At 31.6% G+C, this 13,324-nt stretch overlaps 1 protein-coding gene across 1 annotated transcript in view; it reads left to right on the forward strand.

Moving 5' to 3' along the window:
* Positions 1-1,340: 1,340 nt before the first annotated feature.
* Positions 1,341-13,324, forward strand: part of LOC114126098 (sushi, von Willebrand factor type A, EGF and pentraxin domain-containing protein 1) — a 51,194-nt gene continuing 39,210 nt past the window's right edge. Inside the window, exon 1 of the mRNA XM_027989976.2 lies at positions 1,341-1,611. The gene's annotated coding sequence lies outside the window, so the exon portion shown is untranslated. The remainder of the gene's footprint in view (positions 1,612-13,324) is intronic.

Here is a 13,324-nt window from a genome sequence, read left to right on the forward strand (position 1 = left end):
ACAATTATAACTTATGCGTAACAAGTAACCACACTTATGTTATTATAATAATATGTAATTAAAATTAAAAATCTGGGAACTCACTTTGATGTATAGCAAGTATATTTTAATGTAATGGATATGTTATAATTCATTGTAATGGGTGGGATAAATTTGAATTCAATTATAAATCATCGTATACGAAAAAATTCGTTAATTTCAACCTTTATCACTCTTAAAAACTTATGAAAAATCTTGTTTATATTTTTAAGGATTTATACTCGAAAACAAAAATTATATCATATTAAAATAGAAAACGTTTAATACTTCTCGAAATAGACATCGAATATCATGTATTTAAAATGCTAATATATTAAATATTTACTAAAAAATTAAAGTTAATACATTTAATTCGTTACAATAAAATACGTAAAATTGATTTTTTTGGAAACTAATACATCCGATTTTTCTGTTTATTTTCTGAAAATTACTGGAAATTATTTACTTTTATTAGTATCAACTATATTTTATACGACCGATGAGAAATACAAAAATTTCGTTTAATCAATACGTTTAAACTACGTAAAGTGTTAATATAGTACACCTAAATGGCTAAATGTATACTTCACTGTTTCAGTTTCCATTCATGTTTAGAGTAAACAGTTATTATATGCTTTTAAAAAATTTTAGTATAGTATTAAATAAATAAATAATATGTATTTATACTTAAATTAATTTTTATTGTTTTTATATACGTTTAAATTACATTTAAGTTTAAACAGAAATACAAAAGTATATATTATTATACTATAGGTATAGTTGGTTTTTTTTTAATAGTTTGTTATAGGAATATGATTTAATATTATATTATAAACGAAATGTGTGTTTGTGCATATATGTTTTAACTATTTTTAATTAATTTGTTCAAAATGTTGTACCTCGAGGCTCCGAGGATACATCAACATCAGTTATTTGTAATTAATTATTAATATTTACTGTAGTGAAGAATAAAAGAAATATTTAAAAAAAACTAAAAAGTTTCATGTTATATATAATTTGATACTTACGTTAAGTAAATATAACTATATTATGCAATGCATACGTATCATAATAAATCTGATCTTTATAGTTAGGTATTTAAAAGAAATAATAACAAATTTATAAAACTGATACTTTTAGTATTTTATCATTAATTATTAGTTTATTACTTATTAATTATTATTTTATAATGATGTATAATATTATTATCAACTCGATTTTCATTATTTAGGAAGGAACACTCGCCACAATAATTTGTCCGTTTTACCTGCGCGCCGTAGTGGTAGGGGCGCACCTGCCTGTCTTGGCCAACAGGTTTCTTCTTTCTAGGTAGTTAAGTACAATAACCCGTGTCGGTTGGACGGCTCCGAGTAAAGGTGTCGCAATACCGGTATCGTTTTTACTAACCATTACCTAGGCACATTTTTATTATTGCATTTAACTATTTGCTAGTGGTTATTTAGTATTTTTCAATTTTTAAAGTTTTGTGTAATATTCTAGATAAGTGTACCGCCGGTTAGGTGAAAGTGTTAATATTTTCCTGCAGGAATATGGTGTTTTGATGGATTAAACAGTTACTTAAAAAGAATACAGGTAAGAAACAAATATTTTTATTTTTATTTCTTCCCCTAAAATCTAAGATTTTTTTAATTTAAAAAGAAATAAGAATTATTTATATTAAGATAATTTAAGAAAAAATTCTCGAATCAAATTAAAAATTCCTTAATATATTTTTACGAATTAACAAATTATATTCCATGAACTAAATTATTATATATACGTCCTATAAAATATTATTTGTTAATTATTTGCTAATTTATAATGTTTGCAAGTGTATCTGAATAGTATATAGTAGTTATATTTTATATTTGATTGTTATTAATGTCCAATTTGTACTCGTGCATTCTAGTAAACTACTTAAGTATCGATCTTGATAATCTGTGTGTGGTTTTAAAAACCTTAGGATACGGTTAGTATTAATGTCATTGTATAGTCTCATAGAATTGTAATATTTTATTGTGTACATCTGAAGTCAATCTAACCGTAGATAATAGTCTTTTGTGCTTAAATGTAGGTCAACGGCACCAAAGTTATGATATCTAATTACACGGTACGTTATGACTGTATGATATTATATTTGTCCGCTGTCAATCGAAATTTTTTTCGAAAAATATCGTTGTGTTCTTTTAGCTGAACATCAAAGTCAATACAAAATTTAAGTATATTTTTAGGGATTGTATTCGTAATTTATAAAAGTCACCAAAAACTCAGTTCAAATAAATATTTCTACAAAGAAAAATATATTACTCATAATTTTTATAAACACCTGTAGGTACATTTTTGTCAAAGATATATGTCCCCTCCTACACTGCAGGGATTTAAAAAATCTATTGTGTTGAGTCTAACACATGTCTCGCCCAACCCTCAAGCTAAAATATGGTTTATATAACCGTGGGATCCAACTAAAAGCCAAGTCATTATTTTCAAAATGTCATGATGTGCATACTACATAAAAAAAATTATATTATAATACAAGTACTGTAATATGAAAATATATTTTATATTTTAAATAATAGTAAAAGAAATTATAATTTTTACAAACATCCTATGGTTTAAGATGTAATACATTACTTTCAATTATTATGATATATTATTTTCATGTTTTTACTTATAATTACCAATCATTGATTTATAATAACTTTTATGGTTTGTGAATTGTGAAAGTGACATTTTTCCATATTTTTTTTTTTAAACTTCTAATAATAAGATAAAATGTGCAACATCACTTCTATGTTATGAAAATTAATTATAAATTATAACTGTTTACCTTAAAGTTATTATTTTTATAAATTTCGTTTTGACGTAATAAAATATCATTGATGTGCTGGTGTAGAATGTAGATCCCGTTTTAATAAAATATTTTACAACGGATGTTCATATTTGTGATTATATTATAATTATTAATTGATATTGTTTAAGGAGTTACTGTTATTAATAACATACATTTTATTGAAGTCACAGACATTTTATCAATATAAAGCTTCTATAAAAACAAAATATGCAGTTTCGTTGAATCGTAATATTTTTATACAACACAAATCAAACATTAATAAAATAAAGATAAATTTACATATTTACAGATTTCTGTAGTGAAAATTTAAAATGTTTTATTAATACGTGTAATATTTTATTTGAAATTCTAAGTATATAATATTATTCAAAACTTCTACGATAAGGGACGATATGATTAATATTTTTGAAAAGCAACATGAATCTAGGATATTTTCAATAACTTCTCATTTAGTTTACCACAAAAAAATAATTTCTCGTCTGTGGGTCAGATATACAATTCATACATAGTGTCCTCTATTCTATAATAAAAATAATTTATAACATAAATTTCACGTATCTATTGTATTATGTAAGTATGGATATTGATTATCTTATAGAGTTCGTTAAAGTCCATGTGTAATATACTGGTTTACTATAAAACAATTTAAAATTTTTTATTTCAGTTTTAAATGATTAGAATTAACTACTATTTAAACAAATTTATTTTTAATATATTTATATAATAAATACACAAATACGATATTTATTATAATAAACAGTATAACTATAATATAGAGTTTATAAAAATTTACTTTGTAAAAAAATATAAAACCGTTCGCGACTTTGTACTTTCTTCTAGTGAAATTCTTTTCCTGAGAGTAGGTATGCCCGTAATTGTCTACTGCCTATTATAGAAATATCTAAGTTTATACACGAGTAATTTATACTGTAGAACTCTTACAATTTATTTTTATTTAACTGTTTAAAAAGTCAGAATATATAGTTTTAAAACATAGGTACATGTTTTTATTAAAATGAAATATTTAATTAAGTTTGAAAAATTAACATCACTTATCACACATTTACATTTAAAATTTTAATTTTATATAGCTTATATTACTAAGTATGTAATTTAATATTGTTATTAATTTTACATACTTAGCAACTTCAATTAGTCACTAGTTGTTCAATTAATTACGATAATATAACAAATAATGTTTCTGTGTCATAATTTATAAGATTTTTGCGTATTTCATAAAAATGTGTACCTAGCTATATATACAATGTCGGATACATAATTTAGACAGTCATTAATAATGTATGTAGTATGTACCTATTCATATCGGATATAATAAAAACAAATTGTAGTTGAAATATGATATTGGTTTTATAATTTATATTTTTGGTAGATGGTGCCTACCCCCTAATCATTAGGTCCTAATAAATAGTACCTATAAACTATTAAATATACCTAGTCGAATTCTTCAACTAGGCGGTGTGCGCGTGATGATTTAATGAACTTGACCTGTTGGTAAGATGTATTTCGCTATTATGGCTATAAAGAGAAAATAAATGTCAGAAAGATAATTATACATATGATATACCTATATATAAATACGTGCAGAGGTGGTATTGCTTTGAAGCATATTAATGTATAATATATATATATAGTACATATTATTAGTACCTATGTGAATATGTGATACCTATGAACTTATAACGAATATTATACATAGACATACCGACTCACAACTCACATACGTATAGTCATACGTAGACACGCCAAAAAAACATAACGGCGTAGGGAAAATATATGTTTCGTCTTACAGAGACTTAAACAGCCGTACATGAATGAAATATAATTAACGTTAAACGTTTTAGATACGTTTTTTTTTATATATATAACTGATTATACTATTTATACTTTATATCCAGTCAGTGGTATTAAATGTAAATCACACTTCACCTGCGCGCTCCGGCAAACGATTTATTTTGGTAACTTAACTGCGCTATACAATATTGTAATATGACATTTACGACGGTAACTATACATACGTCTGTCAAAAAATACATTGTTAAATATAATCGTGCGCTGCATTAGATCGATGATAATTATTACGAGGAAAAAATCAAGTGCATATAGCGTTAAATGATTTCTGGCAGACGGATCGTCATGTCTTATGATAGGTAGGTATATACCTATTATATACTTACGATTACACATAATAATAATAGAAATACATGTAGTTGATCGTATCGTTTGCGACATTGTATTGTATATACAAAACGAGCTGTTACGTATTTTTATTACGTTAACGCTTATAATATCTTAATAATTATTATTATCGTCCAGTACCCGTATTCCGCGGTTAGTTTTATAATAAAATACGAGTTCACCAATTCAATTCTGTTTCTCGGCATCATCGCCACGTCGTATTGTATTGTAGTCGTTTATATATATATATATATATAATGTTTGCACATGCAAGAGTGATCGTTAAGTCATTGTCCGCGGTTTTTAAGCACACACACACATACGCGATGATCGCAATTTTCGACAGTCATTGCAATGGCGTTGTCCGCTGTAGTAGCTGCAGCAACAAATAAGAAGATGACGATTTTCACGGTCGTCTAAAATATAATATTATCCATACGCACAGATATGCCGCTATATAGCACAAATACATAGTTATTTGTAGTCCGAGAGAATGAAATGATCGCCATAGCTGCAGCATACAGAGCATAATGATAGCATGTAGGGCTATAAAATGTATAATATAATATACCAACGCGTGATAGAGTATAACTGCGAGTTGATGAAAATAATAATACCTATAACTCTTCGAAGATGTATAATAAATACAAATTTAATAATCAGGCAAAAAAGTATAATATAATGATTATGTTCTAAATAATTTTTGGTAAAAAATTCTTGTTTGAAAAACATAAGTTTGTACCGCTACAGGATACTTTTTAAATAGTCAAAACAAATCTCAAGAATTTGAAAACATGGTCGTTATAAGTATATTTAAAAATTCAAAAAATCAGGTTTTAAATAATTATATTACTGAAGAAAACAATTGGGGTAAGCATGCTTTGTGAAGCATTCTGTATAGGTACCTACTATACCTACATTATTATATGCGTATGTATATTAATAGTTATTATTGTACGTCGTACTTGCCTAATCTGCAACGGCTACCTGATTATTCTATTATGATTCAGGTACTTTGTGTTTCTCGCGCCATGTGTTATCGATCGGTATATTGTTGTGGACTTCGGTGGCGCATACGATTCGGTGGCAAATTTAATTAATACGATTAATTGATAACGGATTAAAGCGCGCGTATACCGTGAATAATGGAGCGCGCGTGCGCTGCGGGACGTTCGTTTAAAAACAGATCGTCGATGTATAGTCGTAGCCTGCGCGCAATACATATTGTACACGTTATACGCCAGCTAGCTAATAAGTAACAACAACTACTCAGTACACGCATATAACATAATATATTATAATATTGAAAATTAGAATATTACAAGTACATATTATTATTATATTTACCTATACCTATCTACCATACACGTAAACAGTTGTGCTGCATCGTTATTCTCGCCGGACCTATATACATCGCACAGCAACTGTTGCAGTCTGCTGCAACAACAACGCCGTACATAAGATTATATTATTATGTACTTCGGGTCGAATCACGAACCGTATACACGATTTAAAAGCCCACGGATATGCTCTAGTTATAATATGGTATTATTCCTACGCCACCGCCGCCGCTGTAGGTATATAATGGACCTTTTACACGCCGACGACGTCGCACCGCAGCAGTTTGCAGGACTCATGCGTTACACGCCTACACGTGATGCGTTGTGTACTTGCAGTCGGTCGTAAGTAGGTACAGCAAATACTGACATGTGTACAAAACATTATACGGCGAGTTTGGTGGATTAATAGATAAATTATAGTATATACATACAACAGTATATTATACCTATTATACATTAGCATATACCACCGACGCTGTATACCTATACAAGTTCAATCGTTGACCGACCGACGCGAATCGCAAAACGATTTTCGGCCTGTTTTTCCGTTCGTGTTTTTTTTTTTCTAACGCCGCTTTGTATTATTATTGGTACGCGATGATAATAAAAATAATAATATGCATCACATCTCCTATAAATCGCACGCCGCACCGTCGTTACACGAACCGTGAAATGTGGTGGTTATGTGTCTTTAATACTCCGTTTATTATTGTTTCTCTGTGGTATATACGAATCGTGAAATCAATGTATTGCAGGTAGAATAATATCTATATAAATTAGGACAAAATCATAATACACAAAACTCGGATAAAATATAAGTATACTTAACAAATTTTTAAATAAGTTATGCCAAGTTGTTTAGAAACGAATCCTCTAGAGTTCAATATACTCGAGAATAATACAGATTCAATAATTAATTTTATGGTTTACCTATCGGTATTTTCAACTTTCATACATTAAGTATGTATACAACTTTATAAGTTGAGACTGTGTGTTTTTAACCAATTGGAAAATTTGATTTTAGACTTGGAATAATAGTTTTAATAAACTCAATAAGAATATTCATTTATATAGATTTAATTATTTATATTTTGGATATTTTTCTTCTTTCACGATGTATTTTTCTCGGAATAATTTTTCTCATAATATTTCACTGTATAATACACAATGCTATACTATTGTTAAATATATTATTAGTTAAATCATGTAGCACTCTATACGACGTTTATTGTCCCCTCGGAGTATATGAGTGAGTGACGTGCTTTTTCGAGCAAACGATAATTTTTTACGATTGTAGACACTCTGGAATTTTGGTCTTTCGGCACGTCTACACGCGATATCGTGAACAAGTCGATCCTTAGAATTCTGACGCCGTCAGAGTCTAGAAACCCTGGGTCGTATATCATATTATAATTATTTAACCGAAAATCCACAACAATGATGAACATTTATCGCTATATATAGCACTCTGATACGCCCCTGCAGCTCGAATCAAGATGGTTATTACATTACTTTTATGACTATACATATATACCGGAGTGGCTGAGTAGGTATGAGAATTTATGTTATTGTTGTTCTTCTTGGCGGAGTATTTCGGGGGTGCGTTTCATAATAATAAATAAGAATATAACAACAAATTCCCTCTGGAAATTGATTTTGAAAAGTGGTTTTTCTACCTTATACACTTTAAAAATGGGTAAGTGGCAACGACCAACCGTCGTCTCTCCCGGATAACGTGACCCATCCTATTTATTCGTTTATATGTGTGTGTGTGCGCGCCTCGCCTGTCACTATAATAATAATTTATATCTACGGCCCCTGCAGCCGCGACGCACAGGTATACCTTAGCGTATCTTCAAAGCGTCTGAGAAACGAGATTTCGGGTATACGTCGGCCGGATAATACTATATGTATACGTTCGGTGGTTATATACCTACATACGAGTAAACGTATGAGACGTGTAATAATATAATACCTTATACCACCCATGTCCTATACATGACATTGTGTTATATCAAATCGCGTCGGCTACGATCCCGTTACGCGCCCGTTAACGATGTTTTTTTTTCTCTGCGTATCGAAAAAAATAATATTTTTATATTATACGTTTACGTACACGAAACGCGCGTGCAGGTAGATATACGTACGCCGTACGCGATTTAAACTCTGAAACGAGATTTTAAGGTGTTGTCTTGTTGCGCAATATCATATATTCTACGTATGTGTACCTATGTATATATCTGTTTGTAGTGCGAAAACCCCACGTCCGCGATTATCATTCGCACAGCGGCGATCCCTCCTTCCTATATTATATACTCGACGGTTCGATCACCGGACACTCGACTCGACTCGCAACAATTATTATTATTGGTTATTATTATTATTAATAAATACCGACGGGTACACGCAAGTCACACGCGAGTATATATTATAATATATTATTATAACACACACTCACACAATACGCGAGATGTCTTTATATATTGGCACGGACCGCCGAGTGCGGAAAAAACGACGTTCGTTACCCACATTTTAATTATTATTACGACGCTCGTCCGGACCGTCGTCCGGTAATTCGATAGGCACGTCGCGTTGGCCGGCAAAAAAATTACACGTAGGAGCCGGGCGCGTCGCCCCGCTCGCGTAAACCGGTTGTTGGCCCAGTGACGTATAATGATGATAATAATAATAATACGGTGGTGGTGTGTACGAGCGGCGGCGGCGAACGAACGCGCTCGAGCTCGGCGGCGGCGGCAGTAGAGGAAGTCATCGGGAGCATCGAACTCCTCCCGGGCCACCGATGCCGCCGCCGCCGCCGAGCTGATGAGCTGGCACCGCCGTCGTCCGTGGCCGGTCGGTCAGATCGGCGACGCGATGCCACTGACTCGCGTAAGTCGTAATAAATAGGTACGACGACGTGCCGTGGACCGGACGACCGACGACTAAAATAATAATAATAATATAATAGTGTGGCGTACGAGGTCCGCGCCGAATCGGATTCGGCGATTTACGTCTTTTCACACACACGCGGTGTCCGTTCTAATCGTCATCGTGATGAATCGTTTTCGTACCCAAATATGTAATAATAATAATAATAATAATATGTATAATAATATTTAAATAGTATATTATAGCCATTAGGTGTATACGTGTACGGCTATTATAATAAGTCTTAGAGACAGGAATTTAAGTTTTAAAATTTTAAAATATGTCCAAAATATGTTAATTTTTTTTTTTTTTTTGATAAGCACCTACCCGTGTAATAAATTCAAAGTCAAACGATAATATACAACCGGAATCGTATAATACTAACGTGTTTTTATACTAAATTCTTATTGTTTACAGTTAACTACAATGCGTTAGATTCAGTTCAAAATCCGATAATACGTGTATATCGTGTTTGTAATAATATTACTATTGATAATTGAACCACGACTAATTCGTGTATCCGTCTATAGTGAATTGATTTATTGATCAACAAGTTAAGATGATAACTAATATGTTATAACCAATATAGAATAAGCACTGCAGCAGTACCTAATCGATTCATTTGCATGATATTTTCAACGTTAAAAGGCATTTGAACTCGGAAAATGAACAAATGTTACTTGATGCAAACAAATTATTATACATAAATCATTCATCATAATTCATAAATATAAGTTTCTTGTACATTGTACATTTTAAATTCATTATTTAAACGAAAGTTATGGTACACAATATATTCTTATTTTGGAAGGTTCTTCATCTGATCACGTAAACATGTGGCACGAATTATTATATAACGATAATTGTATAAAGTATTAAATATTAATATCATATTATATTATTATAGCTGTTCGTATACATACTACGATATAATACCGTATACAGATTTGCACTACTCCCACAGTCCCACACGACAAAAACTGCGTGACGGAGCGAAAAATGTTCCGGAAATCATTTTACAACGATTATTATTATATTATTATTACCATTTTTTTTTTTTTTGTATGAAAGCCAAAACGGTTTTTTAATTAACAATAACGATGCGCGCGAGGTTCTTTCGTGAATAACTGTGAGCAGACCAACTATACTTCTTCTTCCATCAATTAAAATTCTATTTGTTGCCTATAGTACATACAAATATTAATTATTGCGTCGTAATTACGACAAAAAAAAAAAAAAGAACTGACTTGTTGAACCAGTTATTATATTTTATACATTTGTAGAATTCGGTACCTACGTGTAAATTGACTAAATTGATTGTTTGTAATCTTCGATGTTAATAATATATTATATATGTAATACGCGCCGCGTGTACTGCGTTTTGGACATTGTGCTAAATCCAACTATATACGGTCCGTCATTATAGGTATGTTGAACATTGCAAGAGTTTTATTGCCCCCTGGCGTTTTCTTCTTGTATAGAATCTACAGTCCGGTTATCGCGTACCTATATAGATACTTATTATATATATATATATATATAATATACTGCAGCCGACGAATTTATAGCCAACAGGAATGCACCGTCGATATAATATAGAGCTGACTCAGTAGATATAATTATTATTATATTGTGGCCGGGTATATAGGATGAAGTCTCCTGTCTCGTACACAGACGCGTATTTAAAAGGATAAAAAAATAACTCTGAAACTGCATTAAATGCGCGCTTTCTTTGTATAAAAGCAAAAACCTATGCAGGTAACCTATACATGAGTATATATACCTATATGTATGATTACGACGGTTTTCGTTTCACGCAAACATCGTCTGTATTTATACCTATCGCGTACATAAAAACGGCTACACTTCAAATATTTAATTAAAATTTGAACGCACGTATTTTACAGGCTTAGGTTTAATAATCTGACGAGATATTTTATAAATTACTCTCCACCCACACTATTGTTAACGATATTCGAAATCCACCACAATACCGCGACGGATAAAAAAAAAAAAAAAAACAAAACGGAAAACCTAGGTTAGCGTTATCCAAACACTTTTACTATTGATTATCGAGCATTATCGCTATATATTATTCTTCTACTTTTAATCGTTATTCGTTATTTCGTGTTTTCTTTTCGTGTCAAACAATAGGGAAACTCAAAGGAAAATTATATTATATACCTATATAGACTGAATTTACGCTATAGCTGGTAAGTACAGCTGATAATTGGAAAATTATCATACATACCAAAAACACATTTCGGTCCTCATGCGGTTTAATGAAATATTATATATTATTATTATTAAGGTGTGCTGATGTAGTTGAGTTATGGTTCACCGTGTTCGTGTTGACCGTGTTGGTTCAAAAGCCATACAAGAGCGGGTGCAACAGCCGGTAACGTAACGCGCAGGTGTTCGGCACTACAGAAGGAACCTAAGTATGTACATTGTACATATTATATTGGCTATGGTTCAATGGATTCATACACATGTGCAAGTTATTCTTATTATTATCGTATTTACTGAAGTAAATACGTTTCGAGGGTTGGTCCGAATCGCGAAAAAAAACATTCGGTGGGCGTGCAAAGACGCACAGGTATTTCGTCTTGAACGTATTACGTCATATTGCGTGCTCCAATGAATTTAACAATATAATAATATTATTATCATACACTTCATGTACGATCTTTGTTTTGAACCCAAATAGACGGTTATAATATTATGGAATTGTTGTCGTCGTCAACGTCGCGCGTGCAATTGCCCGTGTACATAATATATTAGGTGCCTATACACGGTGCGATGTGCTCATTCGGGGAGGGACGGAAACGCATATATTACCCATGTTTGAAAACTGTCCACATGCGCGTGTATGCAGAAGAGGATTTAATATTCAAGACGAACGGTTTGACATCTGAACGATATAGGTGTGACAGAAATAATATTATCATCGATTCGCCACGACGACGGAGGATACATGACATTATAATATATGATGTGGTTGGGTTTTTGACCTGCGTTGCTTTACCGACGAGCGTTTTTTACACTTCTCCTGTGCAACGTAAAGTATTACCGTATATATTTATATGTATATAAGCGCATTTAGTATTCGGATGGCGTAGCCGAACCTGCAGCATAAATTAAACAATAATGAAGAAAAAATTCATAATATAGCTCTAGCTATATAGAGAGTCTTGGTCCCGTCATCCGGTTGAGTTTTTTCGGTTTTTTACGAGTTTAAACACTCAGCCTGCATGCCGCCGTCACACCAAATGAATGAGTTTCGTCCAGTGATCTCGAGCTCGAACATCGATAACGAATTATACCGTAAAGTTTAACGGGTAAAAACAAACAGATATAATAGTATATCGATATACCTATACCTTATTACCAATTGCCTATTATATACTAATGAAATCATTAAAATCCCTCGGAATCGGTTCATCTCGCAGTCGCGCACGGGTTTGATCTGATGTGACGAAACTACGCGTTCCGTAAAATTAACCTAGATTTGTACATATACTTACAACTATATAGTGCTACTATACTTATATTATAGTATTGGTCGGAACGTGGAAAAGCGAATTACAGTAATATACGTAAATGTATACTTACATTTTATGTTATAATACCCGAGTATATGTTTTTATTGTTATAAGAATTATTGCATTATTATGATATATATTATCATGTATTTACCTACTCGTTGTACTATTCGCTGGGTAATTTCGTGAGAAAGTGGTCATGGGCTTATTGTGTCGCCCGCGCGTTAAATAATTGGTCTTAATAACCGTCGTGGGTAATATCATAATAATATAAATAGTATAGTCGCGGGGGCAGTGGTGGGCTGGGGTGTTGTGCAAAGCCGTGAACATTCTTGTCGCATATATACATATATCTACTTGCTGCAGGTTTGGAATGGTGCGATAAATTATCAAATTTATGTGTCTCGGGGACGCCTGTTTCAATGTCTGAGGAAAACAGTGTATTA

This window comes from Aphis gossypii, chromosome 1, assembly GCF_020184175.1.
Source record: "Aphis gossypii isolate Hap1 chromosome 1, ASM2018417v2, whole genome shotgun sequence".
NCBI classification, from domain to species: Eukaryota; Metazoa; Arthropoda; class Insecta; order Hemiptera; family Aphididae; genus Aphis; species Aphis gossypii.